We start from the raw sequence: 24,880 nt of genomic DNA on the forward strand, positions 1-24,880 counted from the left end.
CAGGAATATATCGGGACCTAAAAAAGTGCATGTAATCCTTTGAACGTTGGAGTCAGAGCTTATGGTTCATCCACTTCTCTATGCCATTGCCTGGTTCAAGTCCTAACAAATAGTGGATTTTCAAGGAATGCTTAATGGAAAAAAATGGCCGACATACCAGTTAATGGGAAATTCATCATTTGGCCTTACAATGACAGTGGGTTTTGTCAAGGCATGAGGTCATATATACACGTTGATAACACACACCAATAATAATTTAATGAGCACTTACTATGCATCCGTCACTATGCTAAGCATCTTGTAATACATGATCTCATTTAATCTCACCATAAGACAAAGAAAAGGAAGCTTGGAGATGCTGACTATCTTGCTCTAGGTCCCACTGCTATTAAGAGGCAGAACAGGAGATAGAACTCGGCATCAGGGTGAGATCAAAGCAAATACTCAACTGCAAAGCCTCCCAAGGGTGCCACAGGTGGAACAGGTTCCATCAGGAAATGTCCATTTGTCTTCTCCCATCCCTTCCTCACCTCATTTAAAAGGTAGGAAGAGTCCACATCGCATTTCATATGGACAGAATTGTATACTCACAGAGTCAGGGATGGAGAAAATATAAGGATAATCTAGTTCAATGCTGCTCTCTTACAGATGCAGGAATGGAGGTCCAGAGAGGTTGCTTGACTTGCCCATGGTAACACAGCATGGGAGTGGAAGTGTTGGGTTCCATATAGGTTTCTTGTCTCTTATACTGCATACATGAAGATAAAAGGAAACATTAAAAACCAGGAAATTATCTTATTTTGTTCTATCCTTACTTCTTCACATCCTGTCCCAATCATCAGCTATGTCTTTCTCTTTTCTTTTTCTTTATTCATTTATTTCTTGGCTCAGCAAACATTTATTGATGCTCTACTGTGCAGTAAGATACATTCAGAGAAAAGGCAGGGATTTAGGAAGAATAAGTACAAAAGAACAAGAGAGAAAAAAGTAAAATAAAAGAACAAGAAAGAGTAACAGAGAAAGAAAGTAGAGAAAGAGAGACAGACAGAAGAAAGAAAGAAAAGAAAAGAAAGAGAAGAAGGAAGGAAGGGAGAAGGAGGGGAGGGAAAAGAGAGAAAGCCAACATTGAGCACTTTCTATTGGAGGGCACTTTTCTAAGCATTTTACATGTATTAATTCATTTAATTCATCCAGAAACCCTGTAAAGTAGTCACTGTTATTATCCCCAACGTATAGATAAGGCGCCTGTGGCTCTGAAGTAAACTGCCCAAGTCAGAGAGCTGGGAGGTGAAACTGCCGATTTGCAAACCTAGCAGATCTGGCTCTAGAGACAGCACTTGGGACCTACGCATGTATTTGTGTTGCAATGTCCTCCATTGGCCCTGATGCCCACCACACGTGCGTAGATGCCTACAGCTGGGATGATAGTGTTCCTAAGAGTCTGCACCTTCTTGCCTCAACCATCCTCATGTGGTTGGTCAAGGACCATCAGCACCCAAGTCTTGAAGGAAGAAATGCATTGTACATATCAGAAGAGCCTGGAAGGGGGAAGAATCAGGTGGTTTAGAGCCAGGAAAGCCGGGATTAGCTGTGCCCCTGCTGCTCCCTAGCTGTGACACAGGATGCATCAATTCATGTCTTCAGCTGTCTGGCGCCTTACGTGGAAAATGGGAACAAAGACAGTCAATTCCACCCACTCCACTTCAGAGTATTGAACTGAGGTGGAAGCAATTCATAAAACCAAAGGGCAAAAACAGTGTGAAGTGGAAAACAACCATCAGGTCTTCCTCTGCTTAATTTTGTGTAGATGTTCCTTTAAAAAGAAAGAAGGAAATTCTGTAACGGGATGGGGGTGCTGAGAGTTTAGGAGGAGGATAACGGAGAAAACTCAAAGAGGAAGGCTTAGGAGATGATCTCTCTGCAGTAAGGGTAAGGGAAGAGCCAGAAAGGGCCTAAAGGATAGTTAATTGCCTTTGGATAAATGGACAGTTATTCACTTACTCATTCATTCATTCAATTATTAATACTTATTGAGTGCCTCCTATGTGTCAATGACAGTGCTAGATACTGGAGCATAGTGGTTTAGGGGACAGATAGGGTCCTGGTTCTCATAGAGTTTGCAGTCTGCAGAAAGTCAGACACCGAACAAATACAGAATTTAAATATATAATTATGAACTGTGACATGTGCTAAGAGACAAAGGAAAATAAGAATTTTCTATAAGAGAGGAAAATAGTATTGGATAGGTGGGGACATGCTGAAAGACTCAATGCCCTAATTTTCCCATTTCTCCTCCCCCTACCACTCACCAACTGCTATTCAAAAGATCACAGGTCTCTGCTCCATACAGAGTCGTATTATCTTGATTCAATGAGCAATCTTTCAAATGTCCAACAAAAATATGTGCCTATATCCCCGGGTGTCAGATTGTCTTCATAGTCAGTCCTGGCTGCATCCCTCTTTGATGGGATTTCTGCATATCGTTATTATTCGTATTTTACAGATTTAAAAAAAATATTCGCAACAGTACAGTGATTTGTCCAAGACAACACAGCCTGGAAGTCCAGACCAGAGCTCAGGACTTTTGATAGCAAATCAAAGCTGTTTCTGTTCATTGCACTTAGAATAAAATCCTAACCCCACAACGTGCTGCTACGGCCCTGCCTCACTCCTTGCTACCTTCCCTCTTTTGTTTTCTTCTTTACCATGCTTCATCCACACAGGCCTTCCTAGAACGCGACAAGGGGCTCCAGCGGCTATGCATCAGCTCTTCTTCCCCTATGTATGGAAAGCTCTTCCTTAATTTTTCACTTGGCTACCATCTTATTTTTTAAATCAGCTTTATTAAAGTATGATTTGCAGGTAATAAAATTGACTCATTTTAAGAGTACAGTTTGATGAATTTTGACAACTGTGTACATATACTCATGCCACCATGGTTAGAATCAAGATATAGACCATTTCCATCACCCTCCTGCCCCTTTGGAGTTTGTCTTCTCCCCATACCTCAGGCATCCACCAGCTTCCTCCTTTGCACCCAAGTTCCAACTTAATCAGAGACTTTGAAAAGTGAGCCCTTCCCTGACCATCGACCTCCAGAAGCTCCTCTCCACACCTCCTCCATTATTTTCTTCCAGAGACCCTGGTTCTTCTCTTCCTAGCACTTACCATAAGCTGTACCCATTTTATTCACTTATGTATTTGCTCTATTTCCTTCTCCTAACAATACGCTCCGTAAGGGAAGAAACTTTGTTTTCAACTACACTCTTGTAACTCCAGGGCATAGTGCTCTGGCACATAGTAGAATAAATATTTATTAAATCAATGATGTACTGAATGAATGAATAGGTAAGTGCTATAGCTTTCTTCCATGTGCAAGTAGCTGAGGGTTCATGGCTGAATCAGAAATGATTTCTGTACTTATGAAATCCACAACCAAATGGCAGTCTTGCAACAGGCACACAGATAATACCGACAGACATAGTCCCTGATGCTTGTATGATGTACTTACAATGCACTTACTGTGTGTCGGGGCTTGTTCTAAGTCCTTTACATATATTCACAAATTTAATCCTCATGGTAACCCTGTATGTAAGGTGCTACTATTAAATATTTTTGCTGGTTTAAAGATGAGGAAAATTAGGTACAAAGGGGTTAAGTAACTTAGCCCAGGTCAGCCAGCTGGTGAGTGGAGGAGCCAGGATTTGGGACCATGCTGTTTTGTGGGATTGCCTGATGTATGTCCTAGAAGAGGGACGCATACGGGATCCAGAGGGTACAGAGAAGGCTGAAGGCGTGTCCGGCTCAGCCTGAGGTCAGACTTCCAGGGCAGGTGAAGCTCTAACTCTTTGGAAACCAGAAACAGGGACCATAATCTCTCTAAATCCTACATCAGGTCCAGTTTAGCCAGAAGCAGCCCTCCAAACCCAGAGGCAGGATTTTCAGACTTCTAAAGGGGGCTGTAGTCAGATGAGGAGAAGGGGGCCCAGGCGCCCAGTAACAGTGCAAGGCGGAGCACCAGGACTTCAGGTGGCCTGGCTGAGTTGCAACACGTACCCAGGACACCCTGGTCACTGAGCCTCCAACCAGAGGCACCTGAGCGCCGCCTGGGGATCTGCCCCCTCCCCAGGAAGCTTCCCAGAGGCCTGCCTCACCGGGCCTGCAGTTCCCAGCTGCGGACAGTAGGTGGCAGTGGGTCGTGAGAAATGTGGGCCCTCGCCAGACCCTGGCTGCGGAGACCCAGCCGGGAGAAAAACGTGGCTGGGCTTCGGCCGCCGCGCCGGGGAGAACCGCGCCCCCGGGGTGGGGCGTGGGGGCCGCCCGGGGCCTCGGCGGCTTCTGCCCGAGAGGAGGTCAGCGAGGACCCGCGGGGCAGCCCCTGCAAGGAGCTGGACGGGGAGGGCTCCCCTGGGCTCCTGGTGCCCGTGCGGCAGTGCTGTCGCGGGGAGCCCCGGGGACCCTGGGCATCCTCCTGAGGGCCCAGCCCGCCGCTCCGTAGCCAGAACGTGTGCCCAGCGTGGGAATTTGCGTTCTGAGCAAACAACCTTTACAGAAACCTGAAGAAGAAACTGTCGTTCAGAGAGGTTAAGGAACTTGGCTGTGGCCACATAGCCCGGTCCTGTGTGGCGAGAGTCCGTGCTTTCTTCCACTGTGCCGTGCCCAGCGGGGGTTCCCTGGTGAAACCGCCCGGGTCTAGCGGGCGGTCTGGGCTCTGCCTCTACACAGGGGAGCCCTGGGCTCAGCCACGGCGTGGCCGTGGGCTGGTTGGCCCCACCCTCAGGCAGTGTCCAGTGAGGGGAGTGGCTGCGATGGCCTCTGGGTGGCCTTGGAGTGCCCCAGTTCCCTCCTGAAGCCCTAACTCCCTAGCCTCCCGGCCAGCAGTCTCCCGAGCAGAGTCCGACCAGCGCTGCCCGTGCAGGGTCCAAGCGCTGGACGCGCCACCACCTCCTCCTTCCTCCTCCTGTGCTGGGTCTCAGCCCCTGTCACCACCCCTGCCATGTGAAAGCCCCTTAACACCCTCGGGAATTCCTTCCGTCTATACAACCACACCGGGAGGCAGGCGGAGAAGGGATGTTTACATTTACAGAAGAGGAAACCGAGGCCTCAGGGAGGTGATTTGCCAAAGGGTGCAAACCACGTTCCTGGCCCAGCCGGGTCTCGAACCCCCGGTCTTGAACCCCAGGTCTTCACAGCCGCCTCTCTCCACAGGGCAGGAGCGGCGAGTGCCGGTGCGGAGCCCCCAGGCAGCCCTCCCATGCCGCTTCCTCTGCCGGCAGCAGGCGGGAGCAGCGGACAAATTAATTCACGCTATCTTTACATTATGTATAATGCTGCGTGATTTTATTTTGCTTCATTCCCGAAATCTTTTACAGTAATTAGTAGCCGAGTAAAATATAAAAATTAATGCAATATAACATTTTAATGGTAATAATACACCATCCTGTCTAATTAATAAAATCTGTTGTTTCCAAGCACGATTATTTATTTGACAAATTGATAGCACACATCCTGTTCATACCCTCTTACCCAGCTCCCATCCTTTCAGTTTATTGAATAAAATTGTAGCAGGAAAATAAACAGATTGTCTTCTGACCTGACAAGCAAGTGAGAAATAAACCCCTCACTCATACATCCCTAATTGTTCTCAACAATATTCTCAAACACATGTCCAGATTGGTTAGAAATGAATCTTGATTCCTCCTTCCTTTTTTTTTTTTTTATTAAAAAAAATAACTGTGGTCTCCTTCTTTTAGGGTAAGAGACTGAATTCCCTTAGATTCGCTCTGGATAGTGTTTGTATCCGGGCAGTTTGGGGAAATGAGTTTTGTGACTGTGTTCGGGAATTCTGATGGTCTCACTAACGGCGATTGTTCCGGCTCTGCCACCGAGAGAGGAGGTCTGAGTTGCTCCGAGCGGCTGCTGCCGAAGCGCCCTGAACCAGGGAAGAACGCTGAACCCACTGCGGAGGCAGCAGGCGAGGATCAGATAGAGAGCAGGGAGCCGGGAGCAGTCAGGTCGGAGGATTGTTAGGAGCTGGCAAAAGCAATACTGGGAAAACGGTTAGGGCAGAAGACCCAGGCCTGGCAATATTTGTGGGTAGGAGTAGGGAAGAAGGAATAATGTCCAGCGTTATTATGTGTGAAACTTGAGATGAAGCACTGATCCAATTACAAACCCGAACGCATGCTATTTTATGTAATATGGGGACATTTTATATGCTAAGTGTGAAAATATGAAGGCATTTTAAGCTATAAATAGGGCCTCAGAGACAGAGGCAGAAAGACATGGAGACAGACGGAGAGAGACAGAGACAGAGAGATAGAGAGAGAGAGAGAGAGAGACTCACCATCTGCAGGTTATTTTGCAGCATTTTTCTCTGAAGGAAAAATTATGTGATGTGATCTGTGTTCAGGGAAAAGCTATGCTATCCCCAGCTTTCAAGCTACATTTACTGTAATAAAAAAGGAAAAAATCTCCAAGTGCACACAGGTGAAAAAAGTCACTCTCTCATGGAAACTGGCCTCAATACACAAGCAGAGATTACACACATAACACACACACACAAACACACACTTACTTGTACAACCCGTGGGTGAATCTCCAGAGTTCTTTCTTTTTCGTAGAAAAGTTCTATGATCCTATGTGTATTAGGCCCAATACACATATACACGTACACAGTGCAGATACAGGCACACACCACAAATGCTTTGCTGAGCCCAGGCCATTGGATCAATGCAGTCATGCTCCATTGGTGAGACTTCTGGGGCCACTGCCTGGGCCAGCACAGTAACCCCTACCCCTCCCTGAAGTCTGAATACTCTGATCTTATTACCCCACCACCTTTTCCTCTTTATCCACCTGCCCATCCCTACCACTATTTTGTGCTAATGTATTATTTTAATAATAATAAAAATAGTAATTTTAGAAATTTGCCTATGAAATAAGTGGTCCCTCCAAGCTTTTTGCCAACACAGAGGTACACAGAAGTTGATCAGTAATGCAGTTTGAATGCTTTACTTTATTTTTTATAAGGTGCTGCCCTGTGAATTGTTTCAGGGAAGAGGTTACTACACTCATTTTATAGATGAAGAAACAGGTAATCTCTTTCCGGGTGAAATAGTTGGGGTGTTCAATGAAAAAGAATATTTACTGAACACTTTTGGTGGGTTAGATACTATTTAAACACATTTTAGGCATGACTTCATTGAATCCTCACAATAATTGCATGAGATGGCTCCAATTATTGCCGCTGTTATTATAGATGCAGAGTCTAATACTCAGAAGGTTTGTGTAACTTGCCCAGAATTATGTAGTGTATATACAATAGGACTGGGGTTTGAACCCACATCTATCTGGATTTGAAGTTCTTCAAAGCCATGTTCTAGTTCCAGCTTTGATACTCACTGGCTGTATTACTTCGAGCAAGTAACATTTCTAAGACTCGATTTCCTCAACTATAAAATGAAGATTAAAATTCTCACTGCTTGGCATTGATATGAAGGCTAAATGTGACATATGTAGCGACCAGGAGAGAGTCTCTAGTATGCATCAGGAGTTAATAAAGTCTTAACTTTAAAAGTAGACTTAATAAAGTCTACTTTTCCCTTCACTTTTCCTTTTGTTCTTCTTATGGTAGACACTCCCCCAGAAATTGCCTGAAAAATAACCCAGTTGGCTGGAACTATACCCCACTGGCAGCTTGGGATTCCAAGCCTTGGTTTTACCATTTGTAAAATAGGGAAATATCAACTATTCGTGCCAAGCTGAGTTAAAGCATGAAAGGTTAGCACATTGCCTGGCACATGGTTGGTACTAAACAAATGTTTGTGAAAGAAAAGAAGAAAGGAGGGAGGAAAGAACCAGGGGAATGGTGTCCAGGTGTCCAAGTGCTCCAAAGGAACCTGTGTCCCAGCAGCTCTCAGGACCTGGGGACTGGTCCCACCCAGCTCTGCCAAAGAGGGAGCAGGTATGTTGCAGCGGATGGTAAATGTCCTGCAGACCTGCTCAGTGCCATCGATCAGTATGTTTTATGATGGATCTAATTAAGCTCTCTAACGAGGGATCACGAGATAACAATTTATCCCAGAACCATCACTCATTAAAATGCTATTTCAGGAGATGACATCGTTCCAGCCTTAATTGGTGGAGTTCACGTGACTAGAATCTCTTGGGAGCAGAGATGCCCCTTGTCATTTACTCATCACCTCTGTGGTAAGGGAGCTCAGAAGGGCTCGGAGAGGCACATGAATTTGTCAGGCGTTGCAACAGCCCAGGCCCCACCTTTCCTGCTGCAGTTGGTTCCCTGGAGCAGATGAATCAGTGGGTCTCTCTGATGGGAGCCTGCAGCCGTGCAGAGGCCCTGATTCAGAATCAGAGGCCCAGAACTTTAGTCCTCTTCCCAAATAAGTAGTCATGAAGCCTCGGGAAGTGACCATTCCTTTTAAAGTCCCAGTTTTCTCTTCTATAAAGAGGTGTTCTCTGCCTAGCTTATGGGCTGTTCAGAAGATTAAAGGAGATCATGGAGAGGCTCCTAGAGTAATGGGAAGAGCACAGACTTAAAAGTGAGATTCTCCAAGTTCAGTGCCTGTTCTATATCCATTAGCTGGGTGACTGCAGACAAGTCACTCAGTATCTCTGAACCTTGGTTTCTTTATTTGCAGAATGAATCAATAATAGTGGCTACTTCCACAGGATTGTTAGGAGCTTTATGATTACCCTGGTTTCTGAGGATCTTGGGGACACGGAGATGAAAAGACGTTTTCTAAGGGAGCCTGTGACACTTTTCATGTCACAGTATAAGATCTGTATCAAGAACAAATTACAAACTCAAACAGCATGTGAATTAGTGATGGTGGCTATACCCAAAAGGGAAGAGGAGGCATTTGAGCTAGATCTTGAAATAAAAGACCTCTTCCAGTTGAAGAATAGGGCATCCCAGAGTGAGGGGAGCAGTCAATATAAGCAGAGGGCCTGGGGTTGGAGAGAGTTAGTGTTTTCAGAATACAGTAGCCTCCTGCTCTTCTCCTTAGGGAACACATTCCAAGACCCCCAGTAGATACCTGAAATCATGGATTCTATATATACATACCTATAATAAATTTAATATATAAATTAGGCACAGTAAGATTAATAATAAAATAGAGCAAGTATAATATGCTGTGATAAAAGTCATGTGAATGTGGTCTCTCTCTCTCTCTCTCTCAAAATATTTTATTGTACTGTACTGTAAGTAAAATAAGGATTACTTGAACACAAGCACTGTGACAGTTGATCTGATAACCCAGGTGGCTACTAAATGACTAACAGGCAGGTAGCATACATGGTGTGATATACTAGACAAAGGATGATTCATGTCCCGGACAGGGCCAAGATTTCATCATGCTACTCAGAATAGCATGCAATTTAAAACTTGGGAATTGTTTATTTCTGGAATTTTCCATTTAATATTTTCAGACCATGATTTAGCACGGGTAACTGAAACCTTGAAAAGCTGCTGCGTCATCCCGTAGCGGAAAGGCAGAAGGGCAAGTAAGCATGCGGGAAAGACACCCAAGAGCTCAAGAGCTGGCTTTTTACAACAACCCATGATAATGGCATTAATCCATTTCTGAGGGCTCCACCCTCATGACCCAATCACCACTTAAAGGCCCTACCTCCCAACACTGCTGCATTAGGAATTAAGTTTCCAACACATGAACTTTCAGGGGACACGCTCAAATCACAGCACCATACAAAAGCACTTGGATTTTATTATGGAGGTCATTGAAACCTCACAAAGGATGAATTTAATGAAGTCTCATTACAGAGCTCAGGCCTCAGAAGAGGAGAAAGAAGGTAGACGCAGGTGCTTCTGCCAACAAAGATGGCTTGGAGCCTGCAGAGCAGACCTTATCTGTCCACTAAGACCAGGAAGAACAGGATGCCTATATGCTAAGTGCCATAGCCTTGTTGGGAGCACATGTGGAAGCCAAAATGGCAATGGTGCCTTGAATTTGGGACTGCTTTTCTTCCAGAAAAGGAGACTGGGAGTGGAGGAGAGGATATTAAGTCTTGTTTAGCTGCTATCAAGCATCAGGGATGTGGTGTTTAATTCTCACAACACTTTCACTTATGTGTGACAGCTCCTATATACCAAAGGATGCATTTGAGTCTTAGAAAGGGTCAGTGGGTTCCCCAATAAGAGCGGAGCCAGGATTTGAACCATGGTCAGCTGGTCCCAAACTAGTGTTTCTATTACTGCATGCTCTCTCACAAAATGTTGTTACATCTGGGACCTCCAAGCTTCACTGGCTTGAGGTATGGGGTGATTTAGCCCCATTTTTCAGAGGAGGATACTGAGGCCCAAAGAATTCTTCGAGAAGCATCTTGCCTGTGGACACTGTACATCAGATACTTTCTGACAGAAAATAGAGATGCAGCTCTGATCTGACAGCACTGGTGCTGAGGAACATGCTTTTCCTAGAATTCTGGGTTGGATTTCATGGCCTGATTCCAATCTGCCTTTTCAAGGGCCATTTGCCTTTACTCATTCCTGACTCTGGGGACAGATGTGACCACTCCTAGCTCTTTGATTTTTGAGGGGGTGGAGTAAGGGAATGGAGCCATTTTCCTATTACATAATAAAATTATTTCCTTAGCCAAAAAAGGGGCATCCACAGTTTTCAATTCAAATGTTCTTCAGAAAAAAATAAGAGAAAACATAGTAAAAAATAGTTGAAGACAGAATGCACCCCTAAATGTGAAATTGTTCAGAAATACATATTTGTAATAGGATTCAAAGTGTTCATGACAGCTACTACTTACAGTGTTTAAAAAGTTGCAATTAGTACCAAAAGGCTTGGATGAAGAAAACATCATATCATAGGCATATTTATAAAACAACTTCCATCAGCCAAAGGAAAAATGGACAGAACTCTATTACAAGCTTTTTATATTTGAAGAGCAATTTCTAATAATATATCTAGAAGCCATTTCTGAAATTGACTTAGTGTGCATGATCTGGGATTAATGTTTTCTGCAAAATCACATGCTCGTTTGAACGTAAACATTTTGCACTTCCGTTCCACCTCCTGGTTCAGAAGAATGCACCTCCAATGTGTAAAATGATCTATCAAAATTAATTGTGAATGCTCTAATTCAATCAAGTCCACCTCATTAGGCAAACATTTAAATTATTAAGTTAAATAGTGGGATATTTCAATATAATCTTGTTACGCTATTTTTATGGCAGTACAAATGCTGTCTCCAGATGGGCTTGGCTTCCCAGACTTGTCACTATTGTTGGTGAGCTCACCACCGCCACAGCCAGATTGCATACGTGTGTGGTATTGGTCTAGTTGTGGTCACTCGCTCCCTCAGTAATTGGTAATGGAGAACCTACTATGTGCTAAAATTTGAAAGTTGGAAAAGACCTTCAGGATTCTCTAGTCACCTCTTTTGCAGATGCAGAGACCGAGGTTCTGAGAAGTTGGGTGCTTTCTAATGGATCACGTAGCAATTTGTGGCAGAGCTCCATCTAGAACCCTGGCTTCCTGGGTCTGCATCCAACTCTCTGTTCTCTTCTTCTTTCCTTGTCCATTTCCCTCTCTACTTTAATTCATATATAAATATATAAATTAAATAGATCAGGTCCCTGCTGCTCATATTTTAAATAATTAGTATTCTGCAAAATGATTTTTTTATTCCTCTCGTTTGATACAAGATATATTCCTAACCTGGTTGCTCTTCACAGAGCTTTAAATAGCTTGTCCTTTCCAAATTCCTCCAGCCAGCAAACAGCTATTCATCATTCGATATTTCATTGAAGGCCAGCCCAACTGAGAAATGTTTGGAAGAAATAAGATCTTGATGTCTCAGACTCCAGCCACTAAATTAGTCTCTGGGTATGCGCATGTTGGGAGGAAGAAGAACAAAAGGGTAAACAAGCAGGAATGAAAGCAGGCTTGAGGTCTGGGCAGGACAGGGTCCAAATGCCCATATTGGGATTCTGTTAGAAGCTAGAGAACACAATCCTGTCCTCACCAGAGACCTCCCACCCCATATCCCCTAGGGAGTCGTGTCCACACTGTCTAAAGATTCTGTTTCCACACCACCTCCGGAGGTAGGTTTAAGGAACCATTTCACCCCAGCCAAGGTTTGACCAGGAAGTGAAGTGAAGAACTTTCCACTGTTTCCTTTTCCTCTCTGGTTCAAATGTAGACACGGTTCTCTTTTCTTTATACCCTGAGGCATGGCTGAGACAGGGCTAGAACTATCTAAAAGATATTCCTAAGGGGAACTCAGCTCAGAGAGTGCCACGAATGTGGATAATCCACTTTGCAGAGAATATTGCTGACTCTCTGACTCAGGCTCCAGGGACATATTATGCCTTTAGCAGCCCCTGGGACCTTTGCCTTCATGGGCTCCTTTCTCCATTTATATAAATAAATAAATAAACACACATCCATATTAAAATTATATTTTGTGACTACATTGATAGGAAGAAGACTATCTTAATATTATAAATGAAAAAATTTTCTTTGACCTAAAAATTCATATCATTTTCTGATTTTAAGAGAATTAAAACATTTTTGTGAGCTCCTAAATGTCTGTAGGTCCCAGGCACACTCAGCTTATTGTGGCTCACGGACAAATTGGCTGTTCCAGGCCCCAGTGCATAGAAGCCCAGGGAGAAGGAGCCTCCGGCTCTGCCTGTATTTGGCAGATGTATTCTGAGCAACACCAACACCCTGGAAATGTCTAGCTTCTTTGGATCTGGGCAAGAAGAGCAAAGAGACTTATCTCCTGTCCTCTTACTTTCCATTTCCTGTCTGGGGACAGACTGAAAACCCACGGTGTGAGGAGCTGTTATTCTCCTTAACACCAACCAAATTCAGGCTCCTCGTGGTTATCATGGGAGTGGGTAGGACCTTTGTCCTCACAGTTGGATTCCTTCTGCCACCATTACACTGGTCCTGTGCAGAACCACATTCTTCATACACTGAAACATGGCTCAGCTAGGGCTAGAACTGTCAAAAAGGCCTTCCCAAGGGGAAAGTCAACACAGGGAATATTGTGAATTTATGACACAAAAGGGCCCTTAAGAACAGAAGATGTGGGTAGATGCAGCTCTGCAGAGGGACCTAAGTAGCCTTTGTTTACAAGGCTGTAGACATTGAAACTCCTACACACTGCTGGTGGGAGTGTCCCTGGTACAACTGCTTTGGGAAACTGTCAGTATCTACTAAAGTTGAATGTACATACTTCATGACCCACCGTTTCTACTTGTATTAGATTGAGCCATATGAAATTGCCAGTATTTAACTTTTTGATCTCTATAAAGGTCAATTTAATTTGATTCAACCTAATATATAACCAACACAAATACATACATATTCTCATCAAAAGTCATGTATAAGAACAGTCTAGCAGCACTATTTGTAATAGTCAAAAACTGGGTATTATCCTAAACCGCATTAACCATGAAATGGATAAATAAATTGTGATTTTCTCATATAATAGAACAGTGTATGCTATGGAATAAATAAATTACAACTCCGTACAACATTCTGGATGGATCTTGCAAACACAATGCTGATTGAAAGAAGCCAAACAGAAAAGGGTACATATTATATGTTTGCACTTATATAAAATTCAAGAGCAAACACTACTAACCCATGGTGTTAGGAGTCAGAAGGGGCTTACCCAAGCCAAAGGAGAATAAGTATTACCCTAAAAGACATGAGGGACACTTTCTTGATCTGAGAGCCAGTTTCAGGGGTGTATGCATTTTGAGAAAACTCATCTAACTATAACATGACGTACACACTTTTCTATCTGTATATTTTCCTTTCTTAAAAAGTTTACTTTGAAAAAGAAGGCTGCAGAATGATTCAGGTAGCTGCTGGGCGAAGACAACAGCAGGCAGCAGGTGGCTTCAGGAGGGCTGCACTCCTGCACCCCAGTTCTTACATGCACCTCAGTAGTTTTTTGATCCTTAACTAATACAGGGTCTCTGCCAACCGCTGCACGTGCTTTATCTCACTTACCACCAACTCAACATCACGGTGGATCCTATTGTCAGACCTACCTGATGGATGGGGAAACTGGGCAAACTGGTGCTTTGAGAGTCCCAATAACTCCCAAACGCACATGTCCATTGTGTGAGAAGCCAGTACCCGATCCCAGGACTGTGTCCCTCCCAAGCCCTCATTCTTCATATCCATGATCCAAACTCAGAGTAACTGGGGTCACCTGGGATAACCAAAAGCCACAATTCCCTGTGATTTGGACCCAGATCCCACCTCTCTGGATCCTGCCTTCTCTTGCTGGTCCCTGCCCGCCAGAACAACTACCCACCAACCCTCAAGATCCCTCAGTGGGGTCGGGGCCTGCGACAACGAATCGCTCACTCAATCCAGCAGACATGATTTTCTCCATGTTGTCTGATAGCCCCAGGCCCTGCCAGCCCGCTCAGGCCTCCCCATCCCTGTGGCATAGGCCAGGGACGTCCCAGCTCTGTCTTCTTGTGCTTACTGCTCTTTTCACCTTCAGTTCTGAGTGACCCTTTAAAGGTGCCTATGTTGGTTTATATGGAAATATAATATACGGAAAATTATGTAGCCCTGGACCACAACAAGGATAAAACTCAGCCTCTGCCTTCTTCTCTGGCCACTAACCTTCCCTGGCCCCAGCTCTTCCCACAGCACTGCTTGGTGTAGGCGAGGGATGAAAGGCCAAGAAGAAAGGCAGGGAAGAGTGCCTCCTGGGGGCTGTGGAGGAGCTGGCTCTCTTCATCCTCATGGTACTACAGAGCAATCTGGAGCCCCAAGAAAGTTAAACGCAAGGGCTGCTGTTTCCCTGCATGGGATGGTGAGGTGGGCAGAGCAAACTGGGGTGTGCTTAGGGGAAGCAGGCCCCTCCTCTCTCATGGTCCACATTCACCTCTCCCGGAGCCCCTGCCTTGGGTGTGGACATGCTCATGGAGCTGTCTGCTGATCTCAGTGCAGGTTGTAGATGTTTCCAGCACCATTAATGAGGCATGTGCTCCTTTGCTGGAAGCACAAAGAGGGGACCCATGGCCTCCTGTGAGGAGCAAAGGACATTATATGAGCAGGTGGGAGTTCTGGTTCCAGCTCAGCCATTTACTCTGTATGGCCTTGGAAAATTTATTCACCTCTTGAACTTTGCCATCTGTGCAATGAGGGAATGGGATTGGTTAACGTTGGAGGGCCCTCCCACCTCTAGTGCTCTGGCATCTATGAGGAGGTGCTCTTTGATCTGGACCATGAGGTATTGGCACCACTAGCTAAATATTCTAACTTTCCCTCAGAATGGAAAAGGCAGAAAGGAACTTTCCCCTTGGTCCCCAGCTCAGGTTGGTGTCCGAGTGAGAGGACAGGCACAAGCCTGGCCTAGGAGGAATGATAGGCAAAGGGTACTGAAGGGTCCTATGGGCCAGGACCCACTGTCGGCATGGGGCGCTGGACAGTTAGAGGAAATGTTTGAGAAGATGGGTTCTGAGAGGGGAACTGGACTAGCACCAGATCCATGTCCAAACCATTGCTGATGTGTTCACCTCCTGCCCCTACTCATTCCTGCTTCCTATGACTCAGGGGTCCTCAATCTGGAAGTCACGCCCTATGAATTTGTTTGCAAAATAATATGTGTAGGTGGGTTTAAGCATTTTTCTGGGCCCAAAAGCTTTCATTAGATTCTCAAAGAGCTTAGACACATACACATACACACCAGGCTAAGAACCACTCTTCCAATTCAAACACAACCTTCCTCCATCCCCACCACCCACACCTGGGTCAGGCCCTCAGAATGCGTGTCCTAGGCTACCACAGTCACTTCCTACCTGGTCTATGTGCCTGTAGCCTCACCTTCCTGCAATCCAGCTCCCACGGGGGCCTCACCATCACCTGCCTCAAACTCTGCTTTAGCCTTCCTAGGCTTCATATCAACTCTAGATAAAGTTCTACGTGTTTAGCCAGCTTGCAAGGGCCTTCAAAATGTGACCCCTGATTCCTTCTCCAGTCTCACCTCCTGACAGCCCCTTCCCTGTGCACCTTTAGCTGTATCCACACCCATGACATCATGGCTCTACAACTTGCACATTCTACTCTCTCCAAGAGGAATGATTTCCCTCCGAAGCTGCCAAACTCTTAGGATGTAAACACCATGAGAAAAAAAACTTTGTTTGTTTTGTTCATTGTAATATCCTGACACACAGAGTGTGAGGCACATGCAGGTACTCAGGGATATTTGCTGTGAATGAATAATTGAATAAATGACTCCTTCAAGGTCTAGATCACGAGTCTTGATCACTTGAAGCTTTCTTTGTCACTCCCTCCCACCCCCTAGTGGAGGTGGCCATTCTGTTGGATTCATGTCTCACTGTATTGCAACTATTTTTATATTATATGTGACATTATTAGGTGACATTGTATGTGTCATTATTATATATCGCTTAACTGCAAACTTTAAGTTCACAGACTCAGGGGTTTTGTTTTGTTTTGTTTTGTTTTGTTTTTTTAATTTATTTAATATCCCCAGTATCTGGACCAGGGCTAGCTGACACCTACCTGTTGTTCCAAACAAATGCGTCTTAAATGGATGAGAAAATGAATGAATGCCTTCTCAAAACTCAAATGCTAAAGTCATTTTTGCCCATTAAAATCCTGTGCATCCTTCAAGTTCTGTCTCAAATTCTACTTCCTTCATGAATCTCTCTCCCTTCCCTTGTCCCCAATTTAAAGTGGTTTCTAGCTTCTTCAAGTCTCTCTGGCATTTTGTTGAACTCTTTCTTGTGGGCTAATTTCACTTTCCCCTGGGCTGAGAACTTATCGTGAAGCTCTCTCCTACTAGTCTGCACAATCTTTGCACCCTGGAGACACATCTGTTCTCTTCTCTATTCACCGCAACCCTGCCTGCTAACCTAGCCCTGGCATGGTGCTCAAAGCATGGGATCTTTGTTCAGTCGAATGTCATTTTTTTCCCCCAATTTTTGTCTGGATCTACAATTTCCTTCTATTAGACATGTGACAACTTCAGTTCTTCACACAGAAGAAAGTGAAAGACCCACTGGCCAGTCTGGGACTGTCCGTGGGAGCATTCAGCTCCCTGCATCCCTTCTGGGCACACACCTCAAACCAAAACTGCTCAGCGGGGGCCAGCCAACCCCCCCAGGAAACCCAGCACACTCAGACAGTCACACATCAGAAAAATAAAGATGCGGAATGGGGAAAAACATCATTACAGGCCGCAGTCATCACACAGTGAGAAGCACTAATTATTCTGTGTAGCCTGAGTTTTTCTTAGTAGGCAAACTCTTTTGAATATTAACAAATATTTATTTAGGAATTAATAATTGACATCTATTAAAGCATAATTTATGGAGAGTGAATTCCTCTTGGTTTGGGTTCCCACTGCTCTGCTACATCTGGCTGATCCAGAAGTGACTCTTTTCTTTTGTTAAAAGCGAGATGCAAGATGCAGGGGGGAGGGTGTGAGCAAAGGACAGGGATGCACTTCAGGGACTGCACAGAACAAAGCACTGTGGGGAGGGCACCAGGTTAGGGCTCAGCTGGAAAACTGGCTGTGGCCCCGACTCTGCCTCTTCTGTTTGTGTGGCCTGGGGGGAGTCTCTTACCCTCCTGAGCTCCCTTCGAAGGCTAAGAAACAGACGTCTTCATGTCTACCTGTATTTAGTTGGACACGCTTGGTTGCCAGTAAAGAAACTATTTTGAGTTGGCTTGAGCAATAAAGAGGAATCTGGGTAAGGAGGCCAGGTCATCCATCTCCCAGAGCCCTGCACAGGGATGTGGCTGGGCCGTGGGACCCACTGGGATCCAGGGCTGCTAAGCCCTCTGCACCATCTCTGCTTCTTATCTCTGCTCTTCTCTGTGCACCTGCCGTTCTCTTCCTCTGTTTTCAGGCTTCCCCCACTTCTTTGGTCCCCATGGCAAAAGCTCAGCCTCCTTATAACTTCTGAGCTTTTCTGACACAGGTTCAACCCTAGAAGACAGAGTCAATATCTCTTTTCATCCCATTTCCACCTTGCCTGTCCGCGATGCTGACTGCTAGTGGAGATGCCTGGTACACAATCAACCATAGACAGGGGTCCAAGGTCACATTTAACACAATGCCTTTCGGGCACCGCCCTTAATGTATCTGGGCATTCATTCAGGACATTGGCTGAACGTCACAAGGTTTGGTGCTGGCAGTGAATGAGGCAGAAAGGTGTGTGGATCAGAGGCCACTCTCAGGACGGGCTGTTCCAAGAGCAGCAGCCCTGCCAGAGAAGCCAAAGTGAACCACCCACCCAGCGCTGCAAGGCTGTGTGAAAAGCACAATGAAAGCGCTAAAGTTTGCAAAATTATAAGAGGTTATTATGATATTAGACATTTTAAAGAAAAACAAATAATAAGCTAAAAAAGGAAGAAAAGGAGGAAGGAACAAAAGGAAGAGAAGAAGGTAAGTCCATAGAAATAGAATTGACAGGGCGGTCAATTTTGGACCAATATAAGAATTACTTTTACACTTGGAGGCTTTGACAAATAAAATGAACAGTGGTGAGCTCTCCATCATTGAAGAGTATTCAAGCCAAAGCTAGATGACCTCCAGGCTGGGCTAATCTATAGGCCACCCACAAACCAGACAAGAGGTATCCATGCCTTCCTGCTCCACAGTGCCGGGAACCAATTTCATAGTCAAATTCAGAGGTCTCAGGTGATGCCACACGCTTGCCTTCAAAGAGAGAGGTGGCTTGTCACCTTCCCTGACCTCTCAACACAAGAGCTTACACCTCATTTTAACGTTAAATAAAGAACAGCATTTCATCTCCTCTGGAATGCAAAACCGTGAATTTGAGTGAAATATGCAGTTTTCATTATGTTAAAAGATCTACTCATTACAATCAGGATAAGAGGATGTGAATAAGACAAATTGATCACCACTTTAAATGTATTAATCAGCTTGCAACTCTTGTCACCAGTCAAAACAGAACAGCCAGACATTTATTCTGTCTCAGTTGTGTTGTAGAGCCCATCCCAGGAGGTCACAGAATCAGCGTGCCTCTCTGTGCCGTTTACCGGGAAACAGTCACTGCACTTTGCAAAAGTTCTTGCCTGCTTAGAATTGGACTAAGCAGACACAATCAAATATGTTTACTCATTCCACAAATATTTATTGAGCACATACTATGTGCCAGGCATTGTGTAAGGCGCTGGAGATAACAATGATAAGTCAAAGCTGACCCCTGTGCCCTCCACATTCCCATAGTTTAGTCAGGAAGCAGATGTCCTGTGACAATAAAGTGTAACTGGGGATAAATCAGTGGTCTGCATGTGGCGCTACAGGACTAGGGGCCAAGCTGGAGACTGTGGTTGTAGCTAGATGGCCCAGTACAGATCCTGTCTAAGCTTTAGGTCTGGGAGAGAACAAAGGCTCTAGTGAGCTGAGAGGCCAGCTCATCTCCACGGCCAGGACCCTGTAGGTGTGGTGAAGGGGCCCAGACACTCAGTTCACGGTGTGTCTTCTTGCAGCCTGGCAGGGGAAACTTGGGCTGATACCCACGTTGGCTGAACTACTACACTCGGCCCAAACGAAATCCATGAAACTGGACCTCAAATCCTCATAGGAAGTGCCCTCCTTCTCTCACTGTCTCTGCCATAATGGAGGCTCAGGGCTCTGTAGGCTGAAGAGCACCAAAGTAGGTCAGGTCAGGGCCTAGGATAAGCCCAGAGAGGGCAGTTGATGGAAGGATTGACTCAAACAGCAGGGATAAGGCCTGTCTTCTAGAAAGTGAGCTTTTGGAGGGCCCTGGGAGGAGGTTCCAGTGGCTGGGCTGGGTTCAGCTCAGGCCCCATTCCCATCCTGGGACGGTCTCCATTTTCAGAGGACACAGTATTGATTCAAGGACTTGGGTGCAGCCAGAGCAGAGCCACGAGCCAAGCTTGGGGCACAAGGTCGGAGCTTGGCCAGGGTCAGAGCATACCAAGAATGGGGCTCATTGTTCAATATCAGCACCTTCGATCCTCCCCACCTGAGATCAGGAAGGCAAGGATGAGCTGAAATGCGTGGGTGACTTCCCCTCAGCTTGGGACAGCAGAGGCTGCAGGGACAGAGGACCTGACATATGCTTGTCAGCTCTCCCTTCTTCCACTTAAGAATAATTCTCAGGAAAGTGTCTAAAATCCTGGAGGTAGATTCATGGCAAGCCTGGTATCTAACTGAGTTGAAGCCCTTGGGCTTAGGGCAGGGGACTCAGGTACCTATCAGTGGAGCAGGTGGGGAAGGGAGATGGAACCACCTAGGAAGAAAGAGTAGCCCATGTGATTTTGCTCTGATTTCTTTCTATGCCTTTTCTCTAAGCCTCACGGAAAACATGGAAAAGCTATTTGTAGACCAGAAAAGCCAGATGTCTCTGGCATAACCTGCTTTTCCTCCAGGCAATCCATGAGGCTAAACAATCAATCCAGCCAGTAGAACTTTACAAGTTACTGATTTTTTTTTTTAAACTTCAATTATCTGCTGTTGATGATTCTATTATGGGGAGAGAGAGAGGTGTAAACTCGATCTAGGGTTCTCTGGAGCAGAGCATTTATCTGGTTTTACGAGGCTACTAGAGCCCATAATGCATGTTTTATGGGCCCATTCTCATTTTTAATCTGCTTTGATAAGATCTCTATGCTGGAAGGATATAGAAACTCACCAGCGGGCCCAGCCTAGGAGAGAGACAATGACACTGGCTTGAGAAGGTTTTGCTCCTTCAGGTGGGGCCCTTGGGAATCCTTGGGGCTGGATGTGGGCTCCTTGGGGTCCTGCGCAGTCAGGGCATGGCTTGTCCCACTTTCTCAGACATCCCCTTCATATGGCTCCTGAGTGGTAACAGTCCCTAAAGGGCACAGACCTCAGACTGTGACATAGTAAATTACCTTAAGCTCCCCTTTAGGTCATAACAACAGCTGTATTTTCCAATAAGTAGTACATAGAGAGAATAGGAGAAAACGCATTGCACATGCTTAGAAATGGAGAAGGTTCCAGGCACAGACTTCTGATCCTAGCTCTCGGAGGCAAAGGTTGATCTAGCTGGACTGGGTCCCCTGCTCCAACCCCATCATACCCAGCTTTGACCCTTTCATCTCCCTCTTGGACCTTCCAATCCTCTTCCCTGCTTCAGTCTTTGCCTTAGGAGAAGGTGAGAGCATGAACATTTGTTGAGTAGGCAGAGACGATTAATCCTCCCTGAATCTCTGCATGCTCCCCCTATTGTCTGGCCCCTCTGCAGCTAGGTTGAGGCTGCAAACCGATCAACAGGCAGAGAGTGGAAACAATTTGCGTTGCTTCCGGTTCAAAGCTGTTAAGGACAGGTGTGAATTCCATACTTCCCACCCTTCAGCGGTGCAGGAAGTGAGGATGGTTGAGATACCAGAGTTGAAAGGTGAAAATAGCCCTGAAGCTTGAGTCTCTGTGGGAAGAATGACTTCAAGACCACTGCCTGACCCATATAGGACTTCGTTAAGTTACTGAGATTTGGGGATTGTTTGTTCTTGCTGTCTAGGGTAGCCCAGCCTGGATACTGAGTACCTCCTATGTGCCCAGCACTGCACTAAATTGCTACATGTAAATTATTTCAAAACAATCTTGCAAATGTCTACTCCGGGAGAGTTTTGGCTTAGTGCAGTTCGGGGGTGTGAGGGATTCCTACATCCCCCAAGATTGAGCTTCTGTGCACCTCCAGATCTTATGCCACAACTCCTGGCTTTAGGGACTTTCAGTTTCTGTCTGTTCTCAAAATTTTTCGGAGAATCCAGGGTGCTCTTTGGACCTGGAAGTCATGGCCTTTCCCCCTGGACTTTACAGTCCCTGGGGGCTGGAAGAGCTGCCAGTTTTATTGAATTCAGTTGATTGGAAGGTGAGTGATGATTGTATAAAATATTAACTTTCAAGTCAGACAAATCTAGGTTCAAATCTTAGCATTATTGCTTTGTTCATTTATTCTTTCAGTCACAATGTGTAAAATGCTGTTCATGTACATCTCTAGCCAGGGCTGCTACTCTGAACTCCAGATCCTATTATCCTACTGCTCACTTGTCATCTCAAACACAGCTCAAGCTCTTGGTCCCCAGAGCTTTCTCCAGGCATCCCCTTTGCAGTAGATGGCACCTCCGTAAGTCTAGATGTCAGAACCATCCTTAACTCATCCCTCTCCCATCTCGCTTCCCCCAGCATCTAGCCATCGCCAAGTTCTGTAGATTCCACTCCAAATACCTGCAGAGTTCTTGTCCCCATTTCCACACCACCATTCTGGTCCCAGCTCCTCTTCTTTCTCACCTGGGCTGGATCAGTAGCCTTTTTGCTGCACCCCCAACTGCCCTGCTCTGGCCATGCTCTACCCAGCAGCCAACGTCTGCTCAGAACCTATTAGAGGTTTTATACTACCTTTGGGTGGTGGTGGGGGGGGCGGAAATTCCAAACTCATGTGCAGCCTTGAGCGATCAAAGTACCCTCTGTGGCTCCGTGGCCCTCACCTTTTCCCATGCTCCCCTCATTCCCCACTTCCTTCAGTCCCTGATCAGGACCTCAGTGGGCCCCCTCGAGCCTCTGCCTTGAGTGCTCTCTGGCTACTGACTTGGACACCTTCTGTCATTCTTACAAAACTCAACTTAAACATCACGCTCTCAGAAATGCCATCCCTAAACACTCAACTTACACTAGGTCCCCTATTATAACTTCTAATCACACCCTGTACTTTTCCTTCATTTCACAATTTGTGGTTGTATATTTATTAGCGTGATTATTTGTTTAATGTCATCTCTTGCACCAGACCATCAGCTCCACAGGGGCAAAGACTGCGTACGGTATCTGGCACAGAGTGTGTGCCCCGCGTAGACCGTCGAGTGGATGGAGAAGTGCTGATTGAGTGGGAGGCAGGTGCTGCTGCTGCAGGGGTGAGCAGCGCCCTGGCTTCAGGGATCCACTGGAGTGTTCACGCGCACGAACGCCACTGTGAGAAGAGCTCCGATAAGTCCGTATTTACAAGGTAACAGGAAGGGAGTGTGGTGCATAGAAAAATGGATTTTAATACGTTTCTTCCTAGAAATTCTTCAGTAGTTAACATTTATATAGTGCTTACTGTGTGCCAGGCATTATATGTAAATTAAGAGTTATTTATAGTTCCTGGCACATAGTAGGTAAGCACTTGTAGCATCTTTCAGGATTAACTCAAAGAGTCTCAGAGGCAGGTTCTAGTTTTGTTCCTATTGTGCAAATGAGGAATCTGGGACACACAAGGGTTCAGTGGCTTAGCCAAGGTCAAACAGCTAATACGTGGCAGTGCCAAGATCCTAGCCTGAGTTTTCTGTATGCAGAGTCTGTGCTCTTAGCTACTGTGTACTATGCTATGAAATGCTCCTGGGTCCCTAAAATGGGAGATAACTGACAGGTGACTTTCAAATAGACACCTGAAATAGGGACGTGTCACAGAGACCTCAGAGAGATCTTGAGACATGGCTAGGACACAGCATCTCCCGGAGATGGTTCAGGAGTGAAGTGTCCTGGCCGTCACCAAGCTACTTCACTCTCAGAGCCTCTGCTGCTTCTTCCTCCATAAAAACAAGGGCTTTGACTACTTCATCTCTGACGTCCCGCAGATATAATAGACCAGAACTGTGTGCGTCTCTAAGGAACAATATTGAATACAGTCCTATCTCCCCTTTCATTCATTCCAAGAAATTAACCAGAAGCACTCTCTTCTTCCTGATCATTTGGGATCAGGAATGAGAGTTAACAAATGGAGCAGAGAGGGAGAGACACAGACAGAATGGAGAAAGAGAAAGGGTAATAAGAAAGGTGAGGAAGAGAAGAAGGGAGTGAAAAAAGACCGAGTGAGCTTGGTGAACAAGGCTGTCTCCACTGCCAGCTCCCAACAAACAAGATGATGCATCAAAGTTTGCAAATTGACTCGGTTGCCCCTCGCAGTGACTATGGCCATCAGAGGCTTTTGACTTGCTCTGAGTCAAGAGAGAAAAATGAAAAGGATGATTTAAAAGCCACAAACACGCGGAGCAGAGATTGCAGATACAGAACAATAAATGTCCTAGTCAAATTGCCGATCGGAGTATCTGTATTAGGCCGTGTTTGTAGTCTCGGCGTGTCGAGCGATGGCAGCCCAGATTGTGGCCGGGGAAGTCACACAACAATGGGGCCTGATGTTTTGTTTCCACTTTTCAAAGGCGCTCCTTTTTTTCCTCCCGGTGATAAGGCCCAGGAAATGGTTAGTGACATGCTCGTGGGAACCTATGGAAAAGAATACACACCGTATCAATGGCGCAGCCGCCGGCCCGGGAGCAGAGCGGGTGGGTGGGGGAGCTGCAGGCTCCCGGCGTGGGCTGTGGCGGTGAGATAGCATTGAGGAGGCCGCCCGGAGCCCTGCGCCCCCAGTCTGGGGACCGGGCCCCTTTATCCAGCCAGAATGGGTGGAAGGCCAGACAATGTAATGCTATATTTGGTTTGACAACAAAGGGCCCTAGAAAGATTTGATAGTGCGGGGATGGCCGGGAAGGCGGCGCAGGATACAGCACAATAAGAGCTTTGCAAAGGTATTTAGCTGGGCCCTTTGTGCCAGGAACACGGCAGGGTATGGATGTTGTCGTGATGTCTAATGTCTTTTATCTGGGCCAGGGGTCTATTTGCTGGTGAGGCCCCTGGGCAGGGTTGAGAGAGGTGCCAGGGTGTTCCGGGTGCCTCTGCACTGAGGGGCCACTTTGTAGTCACACTCCAGGACTGCCAGTCCTCTTCTTCCCCCAAACCCAGGCTCCAGTAAGCCCAAAAAGCCCCAGGCCAAGGGGCAATAGGAACAGGAAGAGCTGGAGCAGGACCTTTGCAGGGAGTAAGC

The sequence above is a fragment of the Eulemur rufifrons genome, chromosome 6, assembly GCF_041146395.1.
Source record: "Eulemur rufifrons isolate Redbay chromosome 6, OSU_ERuf_1, whole genome shotgun sequence".
Classification (NCBI taxonomy): Eukaryota; Metazoa; Chordata; class Mammalia; order Primates; family Lemuridae; genus Eulemur; species Eulemur rufifrons.